The following is a 27,036-nucleotide window of genomic DNA, read 5'->3' as shown; positions in this document are numbered from 1 at the left end:
GCCCCACCCCTCATGGCCCGAGTTCCCCACAGACTTGGAGCAAAACTGTGCCCGCTGGCGGCCCCAGGTGGCTGCCAGCCCAGGGCACCATGGCCAGGCCAGCTTGGATGTCGGGAAAGGGACGATTGTCTACTGAGAGCCTACTACGTGCCAGGCGCATGCAAGGCCCTCCATGCCTATTTTCTCGTTTGCCTCTTCCCTCGTTTGCCTCTGGCCGAGGACAGACTGCCCACATTGAGGCCGCCTTTGAGAGGTGCTTTCGGGCACATGAAAGCACGCCTGTGGCCTCAGATGTCCCCTTGCGGCGGGAGTGGAGCATGTGTCACGGCTGTCCCTGATGTAGGAGTGTCCCTCCTGCTCAGAGGCCATCTCCTCGCATCCTCACCAACGTGGCCCACTTCTCGGTGCCGCTGAATAAACTGATTCAAAGAGAAGGACTGGGGTGAGTGTGACATGTTCCCAAGAGTGTTTATAGCGTGAATGGGGACAGGAAAGAGCGCCGTTTGCTGGAGGGGAGAGGGGACCGACGGAGGGAGAACAGGCAGGCCTCCCACCCTGTCCGAGCCCCCGAAACACACAGCTCAGGTGACGGAAAGTGCCAGACACCTGTCGTCAAATGATCGCCCGACTCCAGGCCCCTCCCCCCACGGGGATCCTGCCCTCGAGAGCCAGCACCATGAGGACCAGCCAGGGGACGCCAGGAGGAGAGGTGCCAGTCTGAACCCTCCTGCCGATCGGTGGGTGCAGCACCCACCGCACCTCAGTTGTCCTGGAAACCGGGTCGAGGCCTGGGAATCGCCACCGGAAGGCTGAGAAGTCCCCAGCCAGGCATGGGGGGCGGGCGAGCCCGGGGCTGGGGCCAGGTGGGGAATGGGGACCAACGGCCGTGCCCACATCTTGGCCCTGATTTCCTTAAGGCGGGACGCTGGCCCTGGGTTTCTTGGGGCCCCCACCTCCTCTAGCCTCTGAGGAAGGTGCCCACAGAAGGACAGGCTCCTGCCTCACCTCCACGGTCTGGCTGTGGTCTCCCACCTCTGCGCACCAGGTTCTTGTCAGCTCTGTCCTGGGGCCCCCTGGGGCCACCACAGTGCTAACCAGGGCCAAGGGCAGTGAGGCAGCCTGCAAGTCTGTTTGGCAGCAGTTTGCAGGTTGTCATTCCCCGCCAGGACCTCTACAGTGACAGGGACAGATCGAGTTAAAAGGCTGAAAGAAAAATCACACTGGATTTCTGCACACACACCCCCACCCCCGTCTGCCCTGCAGAGACTCGACTTCCCCAAAGAGAATCTCCCCGCCTCCCCCAGGTGCCCCGGCACTGAGGAGGAGGCTGAAGGACACCCGGGTCTTTCTGCGCGGAGCTGGGGCCGTCACTGGCCTGGTTCTGTGCCCCACGGTTCCACACGTGGCCTCAGGGCGGGTCTTGAGAGCCGTTTTGCAACTCGAAGTTCCCAGCCCATCCCCTCTGCACAAAGCAGCGCCTGGGACGTCTCAGGATGAAACTCAAGGCCACCTCTCAGCGAGTGTGGTCAAGTTCAGGGCATGGCTGGGCCCTCACGGGCTTAGTGAAGCCTGTTCTCCGTGACCCAGCACCAGGCAGAGAGGTCTGGGCCTCCGCGATGCTCCTCACCCCCTTTATTGCCAAGAGGCAATCATAGGTTTAAACAGACCACCCTGGTGGACGGCAGCCCCTGGGTGTGGCTGCTGGGGTATCTGGTGACTGCACGAGCTTCGCCACTGTCCTTGAACCGAACTGCCTGGAGCGTGCCCGGCCGGCTCCCTGCACGCACCTCCAATGTGGGCCCTGTTGCTCACTCTCCCCGGGTGGCTGAGCCTTCTTGTCTGTTGGCGCCGCGAGAGCCGCAACGCCTGTCTCCGGCCTGGTGCTTATAGAAGCTCAACAGAATCTTCAGCAACGTGAGCAGCAGTGTCGGCTCTGACCTGCCCAAGAACTCAGGCCTGGCAATGGAGACCCCTGCCCAGCGCAGGTCCAGACGCTGGCCCAGAAGCGCTCAGAATCCTCAGCTTGCAAAGCAGTGGTCAGTTCCTGCCCGCCAGGGGGGTCCCCTGGGACCGCACGCTCAGCTCAGCTGCATTGTCTGGGACGAGCCCTCTCTCCCAGCCCCCTCCCCGCCCCTCAGGCCTCTGCAGGTTCCCCTTCCCCCAGCCCTCCATCAGTTCCTTCAGCTACAAACACATCAGACTGGAGTCAGAAGCCCGAGTCGGGGAGCTCCCTGGCTGACCAGCTTGCTGTGGGACTCTGGACAAGCAACCCCCATTACTGGGCCTCAGCTTCCCCATAGGCTAAGTGACATGACTGGACTCGATGATTCCTCAGGTCCCTACAAGTCCACTCGGTGTTTCCACGATTCCCTTAGCATCGACTTTTAAAAACATACCTGAGCCCAATGCCCTCACTGCCTCCACCCTACCCCCTGCCGCGCCCCCGCCCCCTGGCCCAGCGAACACCGCCATGCCCCAATGCCATGTGAAAGCCTTGGGCAAACCCCAGTGAGGGACCCGAGCAGGGACCAGGGACGAAGCCAGAGGCATGCAGCTCTCGCCACTGGGACAGAAGTAAGGACGGCTCCTGGGAAGACAGGTACCACCTGAGCCACGCAGCCAACCAGGGGAGTGGGCACCCGGAGGCTCTTGGGAAGAAGAAGGGGACCCCGAAGGGCCCAGGTTCATCTCGAGGGTCCGGGGAGGGCCTGAGCACGTAAAAAGAAGGTGGGTCCACCCTGTACCCCGCGTCAAACTGGAGAGGCCAGGAAAGGGGGGCGAGAGGGACGGCGCAGGGGTTAACAAGCTTCCGCAGGTGACGGGGCCACAGGCGCTGGGGGACGGAAAGTGTGTGTCAGCGCTGCTGTGGTCCGGCCCCAGTCGAAAGCTCTCTTCTTCCTGGGGAGCCGGTGACCTCGCTGAGCCTCCCTGGAAACAATGGCAGGAAGCGCCCCACCCTGCGTGAGCTGGGGCGGCAGGAAGGAAGTGACCGCTTCTGAGCCAGGCCAGGACCCTCCCTGCCAGCTCGGAAGGGCGCTCTCCCCCGAGGGACCCCATGGAGGCAGACCCTCGACTTTCCCCTCCCCTGCACCCACCCCACCCTCAGCTCTTAAAGGAAGGGCTCAGTTCCTTTGGAGCAAGAAACTCCTAAAATAAACACTGCTCCTCCAGCCCTTCCCTCCCTGCGGGGGTGGTGTTCACAGCAAGGGGAGGGGGGCTGCCTCTCCCCACTACCTCAATGAGTATGGCCATCGAGGGCCCCTCCAGGCCACACACGTGCCCCAGAGGAGCTCAGGGCGAAGATGGGGTGACCCTGCTCTTCCCACTGGGGCCTGCTGTCGTCCAGGGCTGGGCAGAGGCGAGGACAGGGAAGCCCAGGACACTGAGGGGCCCAGGCACCGCGCAGAGGGGGGCGTGTGGAGAGAGCAGGGCCCACCCCTGGGCGGGGGCTCCTATCTGTTATGCTCAAGGCTGCATCCCCAGCACCTGCAACCCCACCGGGTAGACACCAAGGAGTCAGTACATGTTCGCTGGATACAGGAGTGAGGCTGAGGACCCCGGAGAAGATGGGCCGCAAGCCCCACGGGACTCGGGAATGCAGCTGTGAGGAAGAAGCGCTGTGTCCTGCAGGGAAGGAAACGGGAGGCACACGCTCCACTGGAGGGGGCCCTTCTGAGCCACGCGGCCGATGTCAGAGCTCAGGCCACGGGCAGAGAAGTGCTCACGGCCGGGTGGTCACAGGTACAGCAGGTGACCTCGGACAGGCTGCGAGTCAGCGCTGACTTCCCCTGCCAGCCCCCCACCCCCACCCCCACCGCCCCGGCAGCTGAGACACCCCCTTGGAGGTGCATTAGAACAAAACGAAAAGTACAACACAGCACACTCCCCGCTGAGCACAGGGGGCCTGTCCACAGCCAATGAACGGTGCGAGCGATTAGAGAAGAACGCCACCTTCGGTGCCCATGGGAACCGCGGCTCTGAGAGGGGGCACTGGGCGGAGGGTGGGGCACCAGAGCCCAAGAGGGACTCCCGGGAGGCAGACCGCAAGGAAGGCCGGGCCTGGCCCCATCTGACGGGGAAGTCCCGCCGTGTTGAGGAAAGCAGGCCTCATGCTTTTGGGTCTAGGTCCAATCCCAAGTCCAGCGCTGAATGGCTGTGTGACCTTGAGCCAGACAATGGGCATCTCTTAGCCTCGGCTTCCTCATGTGACGTGGGGCCGGGATGGACCCCACACAGGATCCCGTGTACTCGGCAGGACCAGCACGCTCACAGCCCACAGCCGGGCTGGACAGAACGGAACCTGGGGCGCCGGCGCTCCCCACCCCTGCCTCCTCACCCGGTCAGGTTAGTTTCCCAGGACGGATCCAACCTCTGTGCCCCAAAGCTCAACCCAGCCGGTCAGCACACGGGAAGAAGGTTGTGTCGGAGATCGGGAAAGAAAGAGGCAACGTCGCTGTCCCTGTCCTGCCCACCAAAGGCCGTGGCATGACAAACGGGACAGGGCGAGGCCTGTGCCTGATCCTTGAACGTGGAACTGGAAGGACGAGAGGCCCGGGAGGAGCGAGGGCTCCGGCTCTTCGCTCAGGCAGAAGGGGAGACAGCAAAAGGGCACCGAGGGTCAGCCCCTAGTCCTGAGGCCGCCGGTGACGCCGCAAGGACCTCGGTCACGTCCTCTGCAGCTCCATGAAAACACACAAGTGACTGTTTCCATGTCAGCAGCCACAGCTCATCACGCTCAGTCACAGCCGGCCCCTACCCACTGTGGAGATTGGGGAGCCCCCACCTCCAGTCCTGTCCTGTTGGCCGGGGGTGCGGGGAGCCGGGCTGAGCCCGGGGAGCCGGGAGAAGGGAGGCACCAGGCGCTCTGCCCGGAGGACAGCGACCAGGTTTGGTGGCATCTGGAATCCACTGACCCGAGGCAGAACGTCAGTCCCTCCTGCTTAGTGAAGAGCTGTCGATATCGGCAAGAAGCAGGAACGGTTAGCATGATCTACCCTGAGCCCATCAGGTAAAGTCGGGTGTTTAAAAGGAAGCAAACAGCAGCAGAGCCCTTGAACCCCCAAACTCCAAAGCCAGGGACAGTCCTTACCTGTAGTTCTGTGGGAGAAGGTTCCACTGCTGTCCTACCACAGGATGGCTCGGCTGGCTAGGCCCACAGGAGGGCATCGGGGACCAGGACGCACGTGCCAGCATCCTGAGGGGAGAAGCCAGTGGGGGAGGAGGTGAGACACCTGGGGAAAGCCGGGCCTCAGCCTGAGCAACGCCAGAGCCTGGGCATCCAGCTGTGCCCAGAGGACGGGACAGGGAGGCCGGCCAAAGGGTGTTCGCTCCACCAAGGATGCGTTTTGTGGAGACAGAAGCTCCCAGCATTTCCTAGGGCTCCCATGCTGGGGAAGGCAGCTCAGGAAGACGCCTGTGACCCACACGGACGACTGTCTCATCTCAGAAGCCCAGCTCAGAGCCCTGGGCCTCAGACAGGAGGCTTTTACCCATCAGCCCCTGGGCACTGCGGGACCTCAGGCTGTACCGGCCAGGCAGGTGGAAGAGTGGGGGAAGGCAGCCCAGCTGTCGGTCAGTAGCTGGGAGCATCTCGTGGTGAAGCAAACAACTGACCCTCCTGCCTCCCTGTGGGTGCACCGCAGGCGGGCAGCTCGCTACCGGAGACGCACCTGCGCCAGGTGCCCAGAGGCTACAGCTGAGCATGCACAACAAATGCAAAAGGTAGAGAACTGGATCAGCAGGGAATCCTGGGTACAATCAGCCTACGTGACGACAGAAAATTCCAGGTGCCGATAAAGCCACCAGCCGAGCCAGGGCTCCCACGGAGACGCCCGAGGACTGCCCCTGTGGCCGGGCACCCAGTCCTATATGTCGGGGCATGTGCGAGCCCCGTACCTGCGCCCAGGAAGCCGGCGGCAGCCCTGGCCTTCCAGGGGCCATGACCGGAGGGCATCCCCCTGCGGGCCAGGAACCCAGAAACCGACTCACAACTCCAGAGCTACCGCGCTCTGTGGGCTGAGGCCAGAACAGGGGCTCGGGGACACCAGCCGGTGCCTGCCAGGGCTAGCAGTCTGGACAGAGGCAGAAGAGGAGGAGCGTCACAGCCGTGGCGGACAGCAACGTGGTAAACCACCAAGTGAGGACAGGCAGGGAGAAGGGATCAGGGGAGGGAGAACCTAACTGGGGGGGCCCAGCGGCGGGGGTGTGCAGCGCCGGAGCCTGGCTTTCACACGCCCACCACCCGGCGCAGTCCCACGCTCCCGGGAAGTCATGGCTAATTCGGTAACAACCCCCCTGGGATGGGCCCGCAGAGTCAAAGCCCTGTCTCCACCCTGCACCTGCGCCTCCTGCATGAACGGTCCCTACACACACTGGACCCCAAAAGAACAAAATGTCCCGCCATCCCAGGTTCCAGTCCTCCGCTGGGCATGCCGGTTGGCAGGGGGCGGGGGGCGGGCAGCTTCTCTTCCTACACCCACCAACACCCACAGCTCCCCACGCGGGCACACGCCCTGCCCCTGCACGGCTCCTCCACAACCCCACCAACCCCTCTGTGAGGTCCCTGTAAGTCTCCCCGAGTTAGAGGTCACAGTTCTCCATGGTAACAGGCCTTTCCTGGGCAGCAGGGCAGGGTGGGGGTGGGGGACGCTGCAGGCCGGCCAGCTGCCCCTCCCCGGGTGAGGAGGGCAATGGTGACTCAGAATGAGACCTGCAGGGGCCCCCCGCACAGAGGCACACTGCTGCGGGGGGACTTACTGCTCACACAGGAGAGCTTTGGAAGTGCAGAAAGTGGAGGCGGAGTCAGCTCAAGGAGGGAGCCCGCTCCTGGGGGGGCTGCAGGGGGGCAAAACAGCTGGAAGGAAGTAGGAAGCTGCTGCCAGGTGACTCAGGGCTCCTCCAGGGACCCCGCACACAGCGGGCGAGAAGCCCCCGGGCCCACTCCCTTGAAGGGAAGTGAGAAATCCAAACCGTGCAGACAAAGGAAAACGTTTTATTCCTTTACGTCCCCCCTCCTCAGGGTCACTGAGGCATTATAATTGTAACACGTTGTGATACATCAGTGTTACATATATCACCGCAGTGATTCGATGCACGCAGACTCTGGGACGAGATCCCTCCATCTCTGTTTCCCACACCCGCCCCCGCCCATTGTACCTGCTCTGGGGGGCAGCGGAGGGGGTGCTGAGATAGGTTCTACTCTCAGCAAGTTTCACTCCCGCAACGCAGCATGATCCGCGAGAGTCACCGTGCCCTTCTCGAGACCCTCTCTTGGAGGTTTTAGGCCTCCATCTGCCACGGGCTGCTCGCACAAGCGGGGGGCAGTGCAGGGGGCAAAGACACAACAAAAGTAAAGAAAACCTACCCCTGAACACAGGAGTCCGAACCGCCTTCCCGAAAACGTCCCAGACCCCTGACTTTGCTCCGGGCAGCGGATGCACGCTGAACCAAGAGGCTGGCTCTCTACACAATTTCTAGTAATAGGCGATCAGTCCCTCTGGGGCCCACTAAGTAAACACCAAACACCTAGCGAGCGCCGTTTTGACGGGGCACCCGGGCATTGGCGGGCCCAGACGTCCGTGCGTCTGGAGCCAGCCCTGGTGGGATGCCCGTGGTGGCGGGTGCCAGCGCTCCGTCCCTTTTCAGGGCTGAGTCACAGTCCCCCACACGGAGGGGCCAGGGACTGGGGCTGTTGCCACCTGTTGGCTCCTGTAAACACAGACGTACTAGTTTCTGTGTAGATGTATATTCCCTCATTATTTGATAAGTTAACTTAAGTGATACTTCGGTATTTTTGAGAAGATAAAAGGGGTGCCGCACGAGGGTGCGTGTCCCCTGGCCCCGTTCCCCGGCGCCCAGCTCCTCTCCCCGGCGACAGTCTGCACACGCACACCCTGCTGTGTCCTGCAGACAGCCTGCCGGGAGGAAGCACGGCAGCCAGGCGAGGCCGAGGCCAGCACGGCCGGCGATGCCCGGGAAAGAGCACAGGGCCCAGCCCGAGTCCCGTCTCTGCCATCTGTGCCCCTGGGAAGCCCCGCAGCACAGAAGAGGTGGCACAACTGAGTGGCCAGAAGGAGGGGGCCTGCAGGTGGACGGGTTCTGACGTCTGGCTCTGCCGTCTCTCTGCTCTGTGACCTTGACGACCTGGCCTGTCTGCTTGGCCTGCTTCACAGGAGGGCCACGAGGAGCCCGTGGGCTGGTGGGAGTAAGGGCCCAGCACCAGGCCTGGCACACGAGAAACACTCAATGCCTGCCGCCGCATCGGCCCTCGGACATGACCCTCGGTTTCCCCGTCTGGAAAATGGACGTAGGCACCTCCCATGCAATTATGGTAGAGAACGCAAGACCCCTGGGTGATGCCCAGAGGGCCGTTTCCGAGCAGCTCGGAGGAAGGGGACGGGCTGTGCACTGCGTCCCCACGGAGAGGCCCGGCCTCCCCGCTCAGCCTCCTGCGGCCCAGAGTTCTCTGCACCTGCCGCCCACAAGCATCACAGACCCCGCACTTGGGGGCAGCTGGCTGGGTTTCTCATTGCTAGTCCCTTCCCTGCCGCCCCCGCCCCTCTCCCCTCTGCCTCGACCCCCCCACCCCACCCCACCCCGCCTTCGGGAGCCATCCCTCTGCTTTCTCCACACCCCACTCTGGAGCTCAGCTCCCCTCCGGGAAGCCCTCCGGAGGCAGCAGCAGCAAAGCCTGGGAGACAGCGAAGCGGAAGCACGCATTAGCAAGGCCATTAGAAAGCTGTTAGGAGCGATTCTTCTCCCAGAGCCCAAAGACGCAAAGCCAGGCCGGGGCAGGTGGAACGGGGAAGAGGAGCAGGGCCAGGGCCCGCTGAGCGTGCACGAGCCCACGGGGGAAGACACCCAGCACGCACACACGCCGCACAAGGAGAAATTCTTAGCCGGCAGCAGTTGGTAGCATTATGTAAAATCCTAGGCCCACAAAAATATCACTGGGATGATAAAAAGTTAAATTTAGCTAAGTACAGAGTGACTAATACTATGAGGGAGAGGCCCCCCGCCCCCTGCCCCGTTGCCTGGAGCTCCTACAGCTGGCTGTCAGAAACTTCTGACAAGGAACCAGGGCTGGCGCGGCACAGAATAATAGGTTATGTAACGAGAGGCACAGCCGTCGCTGCTGCGGCCTCCTCGAGGGCGGGGCGCGTGGGGTCTGGCTGGAGCTTCGCCAACGGGACTGGCCTCTGGGAGCTGGGCCGTGGGAACCTGGGCGCCCCAGGGACCTCGAGCGTGGAGTCACGCCTCGGAGGGGTGCGTGCAAGGGGGTCGGCCCGGCCTCTGCTGCGCAGGCCTTTTCCCCAGAGTGGCTGTGACCCTGAACGAGGCCAGCGCTCGTCTGGGCCTGTGACCTGCCGTCACCAACAGAACAAGGTGGAAGTACGGACCAGGTGCCAGGCAGCAGAGACCCAGGCGTCAGCAGGTTGGGACACACTGTTCACGTCGGCACCACTCACAGCAGAAAACGGCGGGACAGCCCGTGTGCCCTCCGAGAGGTGACGGGCACACAGGACATGGTTGAGCTGTGCGACGGACTAGTATGCAGCCCCCCAAAAGGGGGGAACTTCTGTCACATGGGTGACCCTCGAAGGCATTAGACTAAGTGGAAGGAACCAGACACAAAAGAACAGATACTGGCCCTGGCTGGTGTGGCTCAGTGGATTGAGCACCAGCCTGCGAACCAAAACGTTACAGGTTCGATTCCTGGTCAGGGCACATACAAGAATCACCCAGTGAATGCATAAATAAGTGGAACAAGAAATCAATCTTTCTCTCTCTTTCTCCCTTCCTTCCTCTCTCTCTAAAAATCAATTTTTAAAAAGTCTTGCAGGATCGACCTCACTCAATCCCTTTCAAGAACAACTTCGCAGAGACAGAAAGGGGACAGGCGGGTGCCGGGGGCTGGGAGGAGGTGACTGGGTGTGAGTCGGTGTTTTGCGGGGACGGAGCCTCGGTGTGGGAGGCTGGATGTTCAGGGAGGACGGTGGCGGCGGCTGCACAGCCGCTTGAGTGAGCTCCCTGCCACTGAGCTGTACGTTTAAAAATGGCCACGATGGTCACAAAAGCGGCACAATTCATGCAGTAGAAACAGTAAGTTGCACAAAGGAGGAAAGGCAGGGGCGGCAGCCTGGGTGCGTCTGTGGTTCCTCTTTGGGGGAAGCAGCTGCCAGGTGAGAAGCCCATCTACCTGGAGATCATGGGGCTGTGAGAGGCTGTGGGGAGAGGTTACCTGGAGGGGACCGATGTCCCAACCAGCAGCCCCAGCTGACACAGCCGACTACCAGCCCCGATGTGCCTGGCACAGGAGTGGGGACCCCCTGGAAATGCGTCTTCCATCCCCACCAGGTCCCGCCCACCTTGCCGCAGCTGGAGTGAATAAAGAAAACAGTTGTCTTCTAAGCCTCTGAGTTTGGAGGACTTTGTTGGGCAAGAGATAACTGGACCCAGGGGTCAGGCTCGCTGCAGGGTTTCGCAGAGGGTCTCTTCCTCATGCGACACCTCGGGGGGGCTCTCACACGCTCACGTGTGAGCCACCAAGAGCAGTCAGGCCCCAGCGGGTCTGAGGAAGAGGCTGATTTCCCACCCCGCAGCCCAGCGGGGGAAACACCCAGCTAAGCCGTGCACTGAGCTTCGGGCAGCTGTTTGCAGGCCGGGGATCTCCCTGAGGATCCGACGGGGTGGCCAGGCCATTAGCTGATGGCCTTGGTCCACTTTCCATGGTCCTGTCCAGAGCAGGGAGTGTGAGCCGTGGACGGAGACGCCGACGGCATTCTCTGTGGGCAAGGAAGTGGTCCGGGGTGTGGGAGGTGACCCCAGGGCCCTAGCTGGCTGATGCTACGTCAGTTCTCCTCTCTGGGCCTCAGCTTCCCCTTCTGTACGAGGAGGAGGGGGATCTGCAGTCCTGTCGTTTCGGCAGAAGAGAATGCTGGAATGGAATCCAAACCATGGAGCGGCATCCCGATGGCTTGCGTGTGGGTTACAAGGCAGACACGGTCTCCGGCACCCTCGCCTCTGTCCCTTTGCAGCCCCGCACTCGTCTCTACGTCCCTCCTGAGTCTGTCCGCTGGCCTGGGGACAGTCTGGCTTGGTCCCAGTTCCTCTTCCTGGATCCCACGTCGGCCCGTGGGTTCAAGGCAAGGCTGGGGTGCCAGTTCTCTGAACAGAGAGATGAACACCCCTTCTGGGCCTGGCCCCTAAGATGCCCCGCGTGGTCCTCCATGGCCCAGACCCAGTGGAGGACGCCGCGGGAGCCCCAGGGGCTGGCAGACCCAGATTCACTGGGTGGAGGCCCCCGCCGGAACATCCCAGTCAAGTGCGACAGAATGACGAGTTGTATTGCCACAGGCCACTGACATGAGAGGACTATTTGTTACAGCAGCTGGAATTACCTATCCTGACACAGTCCCTGAGCTATTACTGCACATCAGGTGTGTGAAGGGGGCATCCCGGCCCCACCACGTAGGTGATAATCCACACAGATCGGCGAGAGGCCAGTCTTGCACCTGCGATCACAGGTGAGGCCCACGACAGGCACTTCTTCACGTTTTCATCCTGCCGAAGATGCTTCCGAAAGCCTTACAACACAGCTTCCCACCCCCGCAAAAACAGACGAGTAAAGAGAGAAGCCACAAAGGAAGAAGAAAACCTACATCAATGCCCTTGAGGACAATTCTACAAGCAAATGCGTAAAAAAACAAAATAAAAACAACAACAAAAACAAAAACCTTAGCTGTGTGCTTCCTGGTAGGCAAAGTAAAAAGGGAAATAGGCTGGGCCACAGAGCTCTGACCATCAGCAAAAGCCACCGCACTGGCTCCTGATGAGAAACGCAATTGTCCTTGCCCAGCGCTCTGAGGGACGCTCCCCGGGGTCACCGTGTGAGGGAGGCAGCTCCTGGGCAGCAGGCCAGCTCCCCTCCGGACTCTGTCCCCTCCCCCATGCAGGACCAGCGTTGCAGCCCTGCCTGCGCCCTGACTGGCTCTCGCCGGCGAGATCCTCAGAGTCACTCTTCAGCTGCCGTCCTGTCACCTCGGCAGCACCGTGGTGACGACGGGAAACGTTTACGTGCCGCTGACGGGTTGTTTAGGCCATCTGGCCACCGGATGCGGGAGGACTGTCAACCCCACGGCCCGTCCACGTGCACCGCGCCGCACGCAGTACTGACAGCGGCCCTCGGCCCCTTGCTGCTCACGCTCTCGATTGTGGGGGACTCGAAGGGACCCAGCGGCCCGGGCCTCGGCCGGCGCAGGCACCTGCCGGCCGGGAGCAGTCTTCCGAGACGCCCGCCTGCGCTCGGCCTGGCTGGGCGTCAGCGACCAGAGCTGACTGGCCGGCATCAAGCATCTAGTCCACCCACCAAGGCCGCTCGGGTCCGCGGCCACCTGGAGGTTTCGCTGGTGACCTCGTGGGATCGCTGGGCACTCTCGGAGGCAAAGTCAGCACGGGTCACGTGTGTCCAACCCGCGTCTGCCTGGGTTTGTCACGCCCAGGAAGAGGCAGGGACAAGGATCCGGCGCCACAGCTCCTGAAAGATGGGCTGCCACGGCCTCACCAGGCCTAAGGGACAACACCTTCTCCCTTCCATCGGGTGGCTCTGCGGAGTTCCGGCACCAGGCTGAACACGGAGACTTTCTTCTGGGTTCACATTAGGTTTTTCCCCTTTTCCTTTTTTTTTTTTTTTTTTAATTGGGGTGTTGGGTAAGTTGTTTTATTATTATTTTAATTTTAGTTAAAAGCAAAAAAGTCCCGCTGGGAGCCTGTTTGAAAGCAGCGGTTTTCTGAGTGGGAGGCCCACGCTTGCCACCGGCGGGGCAGCTGTAGCGCCCGGCGCCCTGAGAACTCAGTCGGCCGGTCGCCTCCGCGACGACGGTGAGTCCGATGGAAACTCTGCGGGCGTCTGCCTGGCTGGACGCTGTGACGCGGGCTGGGCTTTCCTCACCTGTGAACCGCTGCCGGAAGGTGTCCTCACCACTAACGCCCCGGCAGAGTGCACAGTGCCTGGACCGGGGGCGAGGGCTGGCGGGCCACCTCGCCTCCTGGCATCGCTGTGTTGACTGTGGCATGAGAGCGGGGAGACCGTGTGGCTGGAGGCGGCTTCTCACCCTCGGTCACGAGCTGGTTGGGACGTGCTGGCCCAAGTCAGGGGGTCTCCTTGTGGCCTTGGGACGACGGTCTTTCCTGGGACTCATGTGTCTCTCTCTCTGCAAGTACGCTGAGGCCCACGGACCCTCCACATGGAGCGGGGACTGGGAAAAGTCAGAACCCTTGCCAGACACTGCCAGAGGCCACCAGCTGCGGGGACGGGAGCCTGGGCTCCTGGCCAGGCTGCAGCATGGGATGACAATGTCCATGGGTCACCCTCAGCCCCTCAGGGAGGCCCAGGTGACGCCCCTGGGAAGCTCACCCTTGCCGAGCCCGGCGGGGTGAGCCGTCCACTCCAGGCCCCTGCAGGCTCCTGCTGTCCCCCCTTCTTCCAGACGTCGGAGCAAACGCCCTTTCTGCAGAAGTCGCCTGAGTCACTAGGGACACAGGAAAATGGTGGCCAGGGCACGGCTCATCTCACGCATGCCAGGCTCAGAAAACACCCAGCAGGCGGCCACGGGCGGGGTTTTCATGTCCACACAGAGCCGGCCAGGGTGCGTCCCAGTGCCTGGGGCGTGGGTTGGCCCCAGGCCTCCGGGGACAGATCTGGGATCTTTCCTGGGCCCAGCGGCCCCTGCAGGCCCAGCCCAGGCTCCTTCTCCAGGACAAGTCTCACCGGCCCTCAGCGTCTCCCACACCCAGGGTGCAGCTCAGCGCCACCCACCTCCAGGCCCTCAAAGGTTCGAGGTGAGCAAGAAGCACATGGTTAGGGGGGCAAGCTGTTCAAAAAGCCTCACTGGCTCTTTTTGTATTCTTGGATCTTTCTTACTCCTTAGTGTCCTTTTGCTCGCGAGCAGGTGACTGAAGTGAGCAGCAGCCTTTCTGTGTGTGTGTAAACACGCACAATGGAAGTTGGCCATCTTGACCGCATTTCGGCGCGCCCTTTGGAGGCGGGAGGCACACTCACACGGCACCTCCATCACCACCCTCCATCTCCAGGACGCTTCCACCTTCCCAAACGGAAACGCTGTCCCCGCGAGGCACTCGCTCCCCGCCCCCGCCCGTCCCTCCACCGGCTCGGGGAACATCGGTGAGTGACGACTCTTTAAAAATACTGCCCTTACTCGACAAAATTGTTTCTGCAATTTTACAAGCTCTGGGGTAATTTTAAAGCTGGTGGAGCTTCTCGTATCCTTGGTGATAGACGAGCTGGCCGAGGAGGGCAAGGCAGCCCATGCCCCCCACCCCCTACCCCCACCAAGGAAGGATCCTCCAGGGCTACAGCCTGCCCCAAGGAGTCCAGCCGCCTCCTCCCCCGCAGGGGAGCCGTTCTTACCCTGCCAGAGGTGCCCTTTGCGGTAGAAAAAGCTCTCACACGGTTGTCTCCTGAATTTCATTTGACTTAAAAGCTCTTCCTTTCCTGGGGTTTTGAGGTTAAAAACCACCGCCTCGCACTCCTGCCATAAGTGGGAGTGTAAATCGGCCCTACCTTTATGGAGAGCAATTTAGCGACAGCTGTTGAAATCAAAGAACCCTCTTGACCTAGCCATTCTCCTCCTGGAAATTACCCCGCAGGTACGAGCGCATATTTGCATGAAAACCTGCCTGCCAGGATGTTCTCCACGGGGCTGTCTGCTCCCCCAATTTTCTGCTATTAAAATCCAAAGCGCCGTGCAAAGGGAGCGGTTTAATAAAATGATGGGGCTTGCGGCAGCCCAATGCCAAGTCCATCATCAAAGGGACCTGGGCAATCTCAATGGGCCCACAGAGGCTCACCTCCAGGATTTACGAACTGCTGAGTTCAAAACGCAGGTGCACAAGGTAAGCAGCTACTAGCGGGCGGGGTTTTTCTTTTTTAAGTAATACATATTCATATATGCCGAGAATCTCTGAAAAAATACACCTACACAAAAACTAGCCACTGCGGGTGCAGGGAGGAGACTGCAGGCAAGGGTGCAAAGGCGCACCTGTTCCCCTGCCTGGCCCTTTGCCACTGGGTGCCACGCATGTGCAACTTGCCGAAACAATGTATTCCAGTCAAACGGGATCTCGTTTCCATGTTATTACTTTGTGGCAGTCCACTCGGCCTAAGCTCCACAGACCAGGGAATGTATCTAGTTGACCTTTACAGCCTTGCAGATGTCCCCTGGGCGGTGCCCCCGATGACTTTTTGGGTGCTGCGTAATTTTTTTCTTACATAAATGAAAGAATGAGTGAGTGAATGATTCGGGTGAATGGACAGGGAAGAAAAGCATTCGTGTAAAACGAATTCATGTCCTTTGAAGTCGAGGAAACCGAGTTGCCAGGGAAGGGAGAGGTTGAGTGGAGGCAGAACTGGGTTGACCGCTGAGATGGCGGGGGAAGTATGTTCAATAATATTCGAGGAAGGTGCTCGCCGTGGACGGGGTGGTTCAGTTGGGGGCAAACGTTTAGTTGAACAGGAATTTTTAAAATTTAAATTTTAATAACGATTTTAGGTTTTTAAAAAGCCAATGTTTAATATTTGTTTTGAAATAGCAGAATGCAAAGAAAATAATACGTGGTCCAAACAATTCTGAAATATACTTTTTCTAAGATCCATGTCACAGTCTACCTTTTAACTCCGTGAACTAACTATATATTCCCGAAGAATTGGAAAGATAAAAAACCCAGCACTCTCCACGGAGTTGTTACAATTCTCCAGCGCTCTCTAGGGACCGGTGTGCACCTGGTGTGTGCCCGGCGTGGGAACTACAGCCGGCTGGCCCCCAGGTCTTGCCCCGAGGACCCCCAGACCCAGCAGGCAGGCTGGCGGCAGCAGCCTTGACCACTCAGAAGTGGACAGACCAGGAGAGCAATTGTCACAAAGCCCAAGGACGTCAGTCCTCGGAAAAGAGGCCCCCTTGGGCGATCATACAAACAACTGAGGTTAAAATAAGGCAGAAATAACAATAATCATCACAGTAGCAAAGCCACACTGAGGAGAGAAAAGGGAAAGAAAGAAAGAGGAAAGGCTACTGAAAAGGGAACCACGGGGAGACTGTGGCCTCAGCATGAGGGAGGGACGTCTGAGAGACGCGCCCCAGCCACCCCTCCCAAGGCCTCCGAGGACAGCCCTGCGGCAGGTGACACAGGGACTTTGTTGGCACCTGGTAGCCCCAGCCACATGTGAACGAGTCAGAGACCCCCGAAGGACTGCATGCTACCCAGCGCTCACTGCATGCTGACAGAGAGGCAAGAAGCACCTTCAGGAAAGGTCGGGATACTTATGGGAACCGGTCAGAACTTCTCCATCCCCAGACGCAGCTGGCTGATAGGTGTCCTGGGACAATGACGAGGAGGGGGCCGTGCTCCGGTTTCCAGTAGAAGTTCACGGTTCACTTCCAACAACCAGATTCTTCTCACCGGCACCCTGTTCCCACGCAACACGGTGGCCTCGGTGGCCAGAGTGGGGACCTGGGACAAACCCAAGGGGCAGAGCCCATCTTGGAGAACACACGAGGGCCCATCTCTCAGGTCCCACCCATCGTCCAGGACCAGTGTTAAGTTTTAAATGGCGGTCCCCCAGCCTTCGTGACAACCGCTGCGGGGTTGGGGAATGTGGCCAAAACCTTCTCAGAGTTCCTCAGAAGGACCTGCGAGGCAGGCGGTGTCATCGGTCCCAGGGGAGGAAATTCTGGCCAACGGAGGAAGGGGTGCACACTACACCCCACGGCCAGAAGGGTGCCGCCAGACGAGGCACTCAGGCCTCCTGACTCCGGGTCACACCACCGCAAACCAGACACTAACGAGAGTCTCGGCCCTGAGGAACAGCCGGCTCGACCCCAGGGTGGGGGCGTCTGGGGTGACTGATGTGCAGACACCGTCATCCCCGCTCTGCTTTCTAACCAGAAAACAAGGCCACTGGCGTGTGGACCAGCAAGCAGACAGGTGCCAGAAGGGTTCCCTCCCATCCCAATGACCAGCCGGTCACCCGGACACAGAGGAGAGCTTGGCGGTCGCTTATTTGTTTCACGACTTGGCCGCCACGCTGTCTGCCATGTTACTTCTCGTTCCTGTTCAGCGTATCGACCTGGCGGGCCAAAGGCGAACGCTGCTTCCCTGTCCAGGCATCCACGCGCACCCTCCTTCCCACGAGCTCTGCCCCGAGTCCTCCTGGCCCGTTTCCTGGCTTCAGTCCAGCGTGACAAGTGAGGGTGGGGCTGCCCTGCGACCGGCACTACAGGGATCCCCTCTTCCAGCCGTGTCTTCCGGATGCCGGTGGCCCCAGAACCCCTTCGAGAGCCATCCCTGGTAGCACCCTGGGCCCCTCCAACACACGGCTGGACTGTTTCGCTAGGAAAACCGGATGCAGCCGCTGCTGGTTGGAGATGCTCCTTATCGCGGTGAAATCCGAGCCTGCCCCTCACTCTCTCTAAGAGCAAAGGATGTCGGACTTTATCAAATGCTTTTCCGGCATCTGTTGAAAGAGTCTAAGCTGCTTCCCTTACAGTGGGTCTAAGTATCTAATCCTCTGCTTCTGTTTCTGAGGCTGGTCCACACCCGGGGTCATGAGCTCCGTGCCGGGGGAGCACAGAGAGACACGCCAACCAAAGAGCTTCTGCCTGCCCAGACAGGGAGAGGGAGGGAACGCAGAGCAAGCCGCACCCACACTCGGCCACCAGGGGAAAGCAGAGGCAGGGATGGTGGGGATGTGTGTACAGTGACAAGGGCGGCTGGCCACCGCCAGAAGCTGCGAGAGAACAGTCCCCCTCAGAGCCCATGGGAGGAACCCACCCAGCCCACACCCTGAATCTGGGCTCCTGGCCTCCTGGACCATGAGAGAACAAGACACAGCCCCGGGAAACCAATACAGGAAGCTCTCCGCCCTGGGCAGGTAGCTCAGTTGGTTAGAGCATTGTCCTGAGACAGCAAGGTTGTGGGTTCGATCCTCAGGGCACAAAGGAGAATCAACCAAGGAATGCCTGGATGGGTGGAACAAGTTGATGCTTCCCTCCCTCTCTCTCTCTCTAAAAGTCAATAAATAAGTGATTTTTTTTTTTAAAAAAAGAGCAGAAAGCTCTGTGAGGCAGAGGGGGTTTGGCTCCTTCTGGAAGCCCCGCAATCACTTCACTGCCACCCCCCCCGGCCACACCGTCTCCACTTCCAGGACACTTGGGGAGCCCGGGACCTCTCCCTGGAAGGGACCTTGGGTCCCAGCACCTCCAGAGACAGGAGAAGTCTCAGCGTTTCATAAGCCCCTTGAGGCACCAGGCGCCGTACAGGGCACCTTCCACACACGCGTGTCCTTTGAACCTCGGGACCGGGTGAGCACACAGGAGCTCCGCCAGGGCACCTGCCCTGTCTGTCCCCTCGGCAAGCCCGGGCTGCCTGCGTGGGCCTCGGCCCCGCCACGTGCTCCGTCCTCTTGCAAACCCGGTGCAGCACCTGCCGCAGCAGAGCCGTCTCCCACGCTCCGCACAGCTGTGAACGCCGGGGAGCCCAGGCAGTTGGCACCTGCTCTTTGAAAAAGTATTTATCTTTCCACTCGCTGACAGCAAGCAAGCACCTTAAAAGGACATGCCCAATGGCAGGTGCACAGGGCTCCATAGAGACAGATGTCACTCACACACAGCCACCCCCGGAGCTAACGGTCAGGAACACCCTCCCCAAAGAGCAAAGGATCAGGGTGCAAGCGTGGCCTCAGCCAGGCCCGCAGGTGTGGGCGCCTCTCCTGAAGCCTGGGGGCAGCCAGGTGCTCTGTAAACGCGAGGCCATGTAAGGGGCCCCAGACCCACTTGTTCCAAGACAAGCCTGAGGGTTTTTTATTTTTACCATTTTAATCATTTTTAAGTGGCATTAAGAATATTCATAATGGCCCTGGCTGGTGTAGTTCAGTGGCTACAGCACAGGCCTGCGAACCAAAGGGTCACTGGTTCGATTCCCAGTCGGGGTGCCTGCCTTGGTTGTGGGCCAGGTCCCCAGTAGGGGGCACACGAGAGGCAACCACACATTGATGTTTCTCTCCCTCTTTCTCCCTCTCCTCCCCTCTCTCTAAAAATAAGTAAAAATCTTTTAAAAAGGAACATTCGCAAGGTTGTGCCACTATTTCCAGAACATTTTTATCACCCCAACAGAAGCTCCGCGCCCCGCCCCCGCCCCCCCAGACGCTGGAAACCACCACTGTGTTCCTGTCTGTACGGGTTTGCTGGTTTCAGGCCCCTCTCTCATCTAAGTGGCATCATACAAGACTGTCCCTTTGGGCCTGGCTGCGTTCACTCAGCGTGTTTCTGAGGCTCTTCCATGTTGCAGCGTGTGCCAGAATCTCCTTCCTTTTCCTGGCTGAATCATAGTCCATCACATGGAGAGACCACGTGTTGTTCCTCCATTCGTCCGTCGGTGACTCGGTCTTTCACCAACTCACATGCCCACCACCAATGCGCAGGGGCCGCCATTTCTCCACGCACTCGCCAAGAGCAGTCATTTTCCTCTCTGGGGGCGAGAGCCAAGAGTGATTTCAGAGGGAGGGAGGGAGTAGGGGACAAGTGCCACAGGCAATGGCCCGTCCCTGGCTTCTGTCGCTCTGGGCGCCGTGGAGGGAACGCTGGCTGGCTGCGCCCCTCTCGACAAACTCTTTAACCCCTCTGAGCCTCGGTCACGTCCCCCGTGGGAATAAACTCCCGTGTCCCTTCTTGTGGGAGGCGGGGCGATGAACCCCCACAGGAACGGGGAAGAGGGTGTGTTTCCATAAATCCGCAGGACAGGACGCCTCCTTCTCTGCCTTTGCACGGAGAAGCCAAAATGCAGGAAAATGCAGCCAGCCAAAGGAGGAGCAAGAGATTTCTCCACGGCCTACAGAGGGCAACCGCACAGCGCACCGGCCGCGCCGTGGACTCAAAGGCTGGCCGAATCAACGGACACCACAGCCGGAGACACAGGTAGGGCAGGGGTTACCATCCCAACTTGTCAGGTGAGGGAACGAAGGGAGGCCAGGGAGGTGCAGCCACCTGCCACAGGTCACACAGCAGAGCTGAAATTGGCATCTGTGTGTGTGTGTGTGTGTGAGAGAGAGACACACACACACACACACCCTGACGGAGGTCCCACCCCGACCAGGAAGCCCAGGCTGCCTGGGAACCACTCCCAGGAAAGAAGCAGGACCCTCTTCCCTCACCGGCAGGAAGGCATGGAGCCTGGAGGCCCCAGGCTGGCATCTCCATAGTGACGGAATCACAGAGGCTGAGCGGCTAAAAATAAACCCCCACCTCCCAAAACCCCGTCTGTTCCACTCCAGCTGCACGGGGCTCCGTGAAGCTCGGCGGCCCCAATGGCGAAGAAAGGCCACTGCGCTGGCAGAAAGGTGGCAACGTAGCCAGGACACCGGTAACGCCAGGTGAACCTCCATCCGTGCTCCCCCGGAGAACTGGCGGAGACTGTCGCCCACGGGGGCCAGGGAGTAAGCGCCAGCCAGCTTAGGGCGCCCTGGCCTCCGGCACGGACACCCCTGCCCAGGGGAGGCCGCACAGGAGCCTCAGGAGGAGTCAGCCTTGAAAGTAGAAGTGTCCCTGCTCCGGGTGTGCCCAGGGACAAGTTTCGGCCTCCGAAAAGTTTATGTACTGCTCAGATTCCCAAGTGGGCTCCCAGAAGCTTTGTTAGCGCCCACAGGGGTCCCTGGCTGGGGAAACTGTCCTAAACCGCAGGGTGGCCTGCAGCTCCAGAGCCAGATGGCCTGGACTTGAAGCCACGGGCTATGGGGGTGTGGGGGAAGCCACTTCCCCGCTCTGGGCCTCGCTTTTCTCATCAGTAAAATGGGCTTGATGCAGGGGTTGGGGGAGGACCAGGCAGGGAGGAAGGGCCCTAAGCGCTAGTTACTCAGCTGCCCGGCGCGTCTCGGTTCGTTGGCGGGCTAGCCTGAGAGCCGGCTGGTGCGGGCTGTGCCCGCGGAACGCTGCCACCTCGGGCCCACTGTGTGCCAGCTGGGCGAGCCCCGGGTGAGCCCGCACTTCACACGTGCGGACCGCCCCTCACTCCCCGTCCACGTGACCTTCCACACACCCGCCCTCCGCCTCAGCGAATCTGAGTAATCCGACAGGGACCACTTACATTCCCCGTACGACCCAGGAACTGTGTTACGGCTCACTTTAAATGGCCTTAAAATTCACACTGGGCCCTGGCTGGTGTAGCTCAGTGGCTACAGCACAGGCCTGCGAACCAAAGGGTCACTGGTTAGATTCCCAGTCAGGCCACATGCCTGGGTCGCGGGCCAGGTCCCCAGTGCGGGGACTGTGAGAGGCAACCACACATGGATGTTTCCCTCCCTCTCTTTCTCCCTCCCATCTCCTCTCTAAAAATAAATAAATAAAATATATTTTAAAAATTCACACATGAAGCACAATACAGGCAGCTCGACTTCTGTCCCCAGCCCTGAGTTAATGATTAAGCCCCTCCGTGGGCGGCTAGGAAATGTCCCGGAGAGCTTCCTCAGTGCCGCCCAACCCTCAGAAAGCATTTCCTAAGTCAGCTCTTGGAACTACTTCACCTCCAAAGGTAATTAGCCTAATGAAGGCAAGTGTGACTCCGCGAATTCCAAGCTGACTTCCTGCTCGGACTCAGCCAGGCAAGAGGCTGCCGGCACCCTCGAGCTCCAATCTCCCGCAGCGCCAAAGGTCCCCCCCCCCACCGCTACTGCTATGGGCTGGGAGTCCGTGAGTGCTCACAGGCCACGGGGATCGCAGAGTAGGGCGCAGGACACACACCTGCCCCCTCCTCCCGGAGCTGGCTCTGGAACCCTTCGAGGGAGGGAACCTTCTGGCAAGCAGAAGTCACAGGGGAGCGAGCCCCAGACGGGTGGCGGTCAGGTGCCCCCGATGCCCACACCGGGGAGGGATGGAGACTCAGGCTGTCCCCAACCAGGAGGCAGCGGCTCACCTGTGCGGGACGACGGACAGTTCCTACAGCCTCAGGCTGCACCCACGCAGCGTCCTAGGGAGAGAGCGGCGCTGCCCCTGCTGGGCAGACACAGAAACCAGGCCCAGAGGGTACAGCAGCCCACAGCCCCTCTCTGCAAGTCGCGACACCTCACACCGCCCGGCCCCCAGGCCCTCTTAGCCTACTTGTCTCTCGTTGTCCCCCGGTCCAGAGGCAACCCCTCACTGGCCTGGAGGCAACCGAAATGTCCACCGACAGACGGCGGGTGAACAAATGTACAACACCACGCACACCGTGTATAACAGACCGTGGGCTGTTACCCAGTGAGGACAAACCGGTCGCAATGGGACAGGTGCTGTGCGACTCCACTTGGCGGAGGGACCCGGAGGAATCCAACGCAGAGTGGCGGGCGCCGGGGGCTGAGGGAGGGGTGGGGTGCGTGTTTATCGGGGATGAGTCGCAGCTCGGGGTGATGAACCAGTTCCGGAGAGGGTGGCTGTGTGAGGGCCTCGGGCCGCTGGACCACGTGGCTGAAGACAGCCTGTTTTGTGGTGTGTTGCGTGTTTGACCACACAAGCAGCAATAAGGTGCCGCCACCTGCCACAGCCGATGCACCTGGAAAGCAGCCCGCTACGTGCAAGAAGCCAGACACAAAGGCCCTGCGTCCAGAACAGGCTCGTCCGCAGAGGCGGGAAGTATCCACAGACTGCTGGTCGCCAGGGGCTCATGGCACGGGGTCTTTTGGGGGAGATGAGAATGTTCTGGACCTAGACAGAGGTGGTGCACCGCATCGCGAATGTGCCCGACGACACTGAATCCTAACCTTGAAAACGGTTAATTTCAGGTTCGTGAATGTCACTTTGATTTGAAAAAAGGCAAGGCAGGCAGCCTTGTGTCCTCTGGCACTCCTTGTCTGCTGGGGCTGCGGCCACAGCCGCCCCTCCTTCCCGCTCCCACACGCTCCGCATGCACGTGTCTGAGGCCTGAGGGTAGCCAGAGGCATTGGGATCCTCCTGGTTAGGACTCGAGTGAGAGCAAGAAAAACTGGCAAGGGAGACAGGGTGGGCTGGACTCCCTTCCCCCAGCTTCCTTCTACTGGAGGCTTCATTAAGCTCCTCCTCCAAGTGCAGAACCAGGCCAGGCCTCCTCCACCACCTGGCCTGGACACCAGGGGCCGGGGCATTCGGAGTGGACAACTGGCCAAGTGCAAGGGGCTCCAAGGATGCGTCTCCATCTGGAGCGAGGACCCAAATCAGTCTCTGTGGACAAGTGTGTCAGGGTGGCTGAGAAGCAGACCTGTAATTCTGGCTGGAGGGACCCTGCTCTGAGCCAGGGGCTCCCACACGGGCCTGGCTGGTCTGCACCTGCCAATCCTTCAGCTCTCCCAGCTCAGAGGAGCCTGGGGCCGAGGGGGCAGGCAGGCGAGACAAAGCAGCTCCGCCTCCCCCTCCCCCACCTGGTTTCCTGCCCTGCTCCCAACAAGGCTGCTTGGGTCCCTGCTCTTTCTCTAAAGAGCCGGAGAGCGAGAGGGAGGACTGAAAAGGAGAGAAAGGGAGCCGGGAGACGGGAGGACACAGACCAAGCTGAGCTGCCCAAGGCGGGCACCAGGGCAGACAAGCTCTGAACTGCGCCCCTTTTCAAAAACCACCTGCCTCACCCCCAGCACCTTGCAGACGCGCAGCAGGAGCAGGCCCCACACCCTGTCTCTGTGCCCCACCCCCTGGGTGTGGCTGCCGGTCGTGACAACAGCATCAGGACCTGGCCTGAAACTCCCACACAGGCCAACGTGGGACCCCGAGGGCCTGGTTCCAGGCCGAGCGGCAAAGGGCTTCTCACGGGAAAGTGAGTCCGAATCTTTCTGCTGGAGGACGGTCTTGCCTTCCATCTGCAGAAACCACAGCAGCTGTGAAACGCCGAAGCAGAGTGCGGGAACGCCTGCCTGGGAAGGGCCGAGGCCCCAGCGCACGCGGCCCTTGGGCTGCTTCGAACAGCAGACGAGCACACGGTTCTGTCCTCTCTTTGGGGGAAAAAGAGAGAAAAAGCACAAGAGAAACAACAACAAAACCCCAACCCGAAAAGCCATGGGCACTGTTCAGACTCGACTGGCCCAGGCAGCCCTGGTGGAGTTCAAAACCACACCACAGCCCGGGCCGCTGACAGCCACGGCGGAGCGTGACCAGGGACCTGAGCGCCCGGTCAGTCAGGTCGAGTCCCAGCCGGCAGCCCCCGGCACGACCTCACTGAGCGGCAGCAGCCCCGTGCGAGAAACGGGACGGAGGAAACACTCAAGCCCACATCTTGACCTGCGTGAGTCTCAGTTTCCCCACCTGCAAACAGGCCCCCCCAGCATTTGTGTGCGTCCGGCCAAGCACCGGGTGCCCTGAGGGTGTCACACGAAACGGTGGGTGAATAAGAAAGACGCTTCCACCTCTGGACCTGCAGCCGATGCCACCCCCCAAACAGTCACCAGGCCCCAGTGCTGGGCCCCGGCAACTCAAAGACAAATAAGCCACAGTCCCTCTGATCGTGGGGCCACTGGGCCAGACCAGGGCCCCTATGGTGTGACACAGGAAGTCGCCTGCTTCCTTCCCCTTGAGCAGGGACCTCGGCAGCCAGAAAAGACCATAATCAAGGTCACTGGTTCGGTGACATCATTAGTGTACCGGGGTGTCCAACCTGTGGCCTGCGGGCCGCATGCAGCCCAGGACGGCTGTGAATGCAGCCCATCGTAAATTTACCTAAAACATTATGAGATTTTTTGTGTGTGGTTACATGTCGTAACGTATTTAAGGTGTGGCCCAAGACTTCTTCTTCCAGTGTGGCTCAGAGACGCCCAAAGGTTGGACACCCCCGGACACCCCTGGACACCCCCCTAACACCAGTCCTGCAGCTACCAGGACACCCAGATTTTACGAGCTGGCCTCTAGTTCACTGCCATGGCTTCTCTGCGCCCAGCCCTGGGATTCCAAGTGTCCAGGGAAATGGAAAGCCATTCCTCTCCGTGGAAAGGTCATGCCCTTGGACTTGGGTTTTTTTTTTTCCAGGGCTCCTTCCGGCTTGCCTCCTCGGAAGAGTCTGAATTCCTTTCTCCCCGCTGCTGGAAAGTCAGATGGAACATTCCTCAGGACCCAGGACTGGTAGGGGGGACGGAATAACAGAAGTGAAAAGAAAAGTGGGTGTCATGGGGCTGTCGACCTTGGCACCCGGGGAGCGCAGGACAGGCCGTGCTGGGAGCAGTTACTCTGGCCGCGACGCTGCGGTTACTCACCCCAGGCCGGGAAGCACAATCAAAGCGGCGCTCTCATTGGGGCTGGCTGCCCAGCCGCCTACGAACACCCGCATCTGGACACCGGCCCGTAGCTCCCGGGGTGGACGCACAGGCTGCACTGGCCTGAGGCTAAATCAATGAGCTCCTCTCCAGCCGGGTTAATACAAACCCACTGAATCAGCCCCTGCGGCAGCCAGCTCAGCTCCATTGTCACACGTCACACGCCGAGGGAAAAATGAAGTCTCCAGTGACGCACGTCCGATGGTGGCCGGCCGGGCAAGTGAGAGCACTCCCACATGCAGGGGGCTTCGTTAGTGATGGTGGCTCGGTCAAACCAACCCATTTAAGCCGGCGGTTCCGGTTCTGGACCGAGGGCTGAGGGCTGCAGCTGTCCCCATCCACCCTGCCCCCCACCCCAGATGGCTTGGCCACCACAAACATGGGGCCTGTCAGATGCACCAGCGCCGATGGACGCCCTGAAATACGCCTCAAGAAGCGAACCCCCAATAAGCAGGAAACGACCAGTTTCCTCACACGGCAGTCCGAGCGGGCCCGGGGCCTGGCCGGCCCTGCTGACGGAACGACCCCCACCCAGGGAGCCTCACTTGTGTGGGGCGTTCAGAGGACTTCAGTGCTTTTTTTCCATTGTGATTGTCCAAGAGGGAAAAATTCTAACTGCAGAAAATGTTTGGTTTTTCTCCCTCTTGTGTAAAAAAAAAAAGCGGCAAGTGAAAAGTCAACGGTTACAAAGTGCCAAGAAAAGCAATGAATGGGCCCTCCAGCAGGGCAGAGGGGAGCGGGCCGCCTTGGAAACCCAGCCTTAACGGCTTTCCAGACCTGCGGGGAAGCCCGCCTGCCGGCCGCCCTGTGCAGCTTGGAAGCTGTCCCCTGTTGAGAATGGGAATGGCCACCTATTTCTCCCCTGACGCCCCCCTCCCTGTCCCTAGCCCCCCACCTTCTCAGATGGCTTTTCAAGGGGCTGCAGGGACGGTGGCAGGAGGGGGTTGGGGGGCGGGAGGCAGCACCCACCGAGCTGGCCCTCCCTCCACTGGCCTCACCCAGGACACTGGCACCAGGTGGGCCGTCCCTGGGGCCGGATGTGTCTGTGGCCTGAGGCCAGGCGAGGCCAACAGGCTGCAGGCCCCGACTCAGTCCCTCTGGGGCAGCCCTAACAGGAAAGAGCTCCCGCCCTGCTCCGCAGCACAGCCCGGGCGTCCGCCAGACACTCCAGAGAGCCAGGGAGCAGAGCAGGGGAAGCCCCCCAGCTGCCAGAAGAGAACATTCCCCCCTTGGCCGCAAAGTACCCGGCCCAGGGAAACAGCCTGGGAGAGAAGGGCGGGCAGTAACCTGCGTTACGGCTGTGCCGACTCTCCACAGGCACTTTCCAAGCACACCGTTTGGAAAGGCTCCCAGGAGTCCGACAGCCAGGATTCGAGGCCCCAGGAAGCCCCCAGGGGGCCTGAAATGCCTCCTTCGGAGGACCAGTGCTGTGAGAGGGCGGACATGGGGTTGCTGGCCCCACGAGAACCAGGGCACCTCCTGCCTGGGGCCGTGGAGAGGAGCAGTGGCCAAGGGAGGGAGACCACGCCCTTTCTCCGGTACCTACGTATGACCAAGCAAACAAGAATCTGCGGCCCCAGCCTTCACACACCCAGTGCTGAGCACCAGTGGGGGGCCCTGTTCTAGATGCCGCTGGAGATCCCCTGAGGGGCAGGCACGATGCCCAAGGCAGCAGGAGAGCTCTCTGCACTGGGGAGACTCGAGGAGGAAAGAATCTACCCACGGGTGGA

The 27,036-nt window shown here is 60.5% G+C and overlaps 1 protein-coding gene across 7 annotated transcripts in view; it reads right to left on the bottom strand.

The window, feature by feature from the left end:
• The window catches only part of PITPNM2 (phosphatidylinositol transfer protein membrane associated 2), a 111,163-nt gene that overhangs the window by 78,239 nt on the left and 5,888 nt on the right, over window positions 1-27,036 (bottom strand). For 5 of the 7 annotated variants that reach the window (XM_053928690.2, XM_053928692.2, XM_053928683.2 and 2 more), the window contains exon 2: window positions 5,090-5,194. The exons of the other annotated variants lie outside the window; for them this stretch is intronic. The gene's annotated coding sequence lies outside the window, so the exon portion shown is untranslated. The remainder of the gene's footprint in view (window positions 1-5,089; window positions 5,195-27,036) is intronic. 7 annotated transcript variants of the gene reach the window in all.

This window comes from Desmodus rotundus, chromosome 7 (genome assembly GCF_022682495.2).
Source record: "Desmodus rotundus isolate HL8 chromosome 7, HLdesRot8A.1, whole genome shotgun sequence".
Taxonomy (NCBI): domain Eukaryota; kingdom Metazoa; phylum Chordata; class Mammalia; order Chiroptera; family Phyllostomidae; genus Desmodus; species Desmodus rotundus.
Note: the sequence above shows the minus strand (reverse complement) of the source record. Positions and strands in the feature narration are given on the sequence as shown.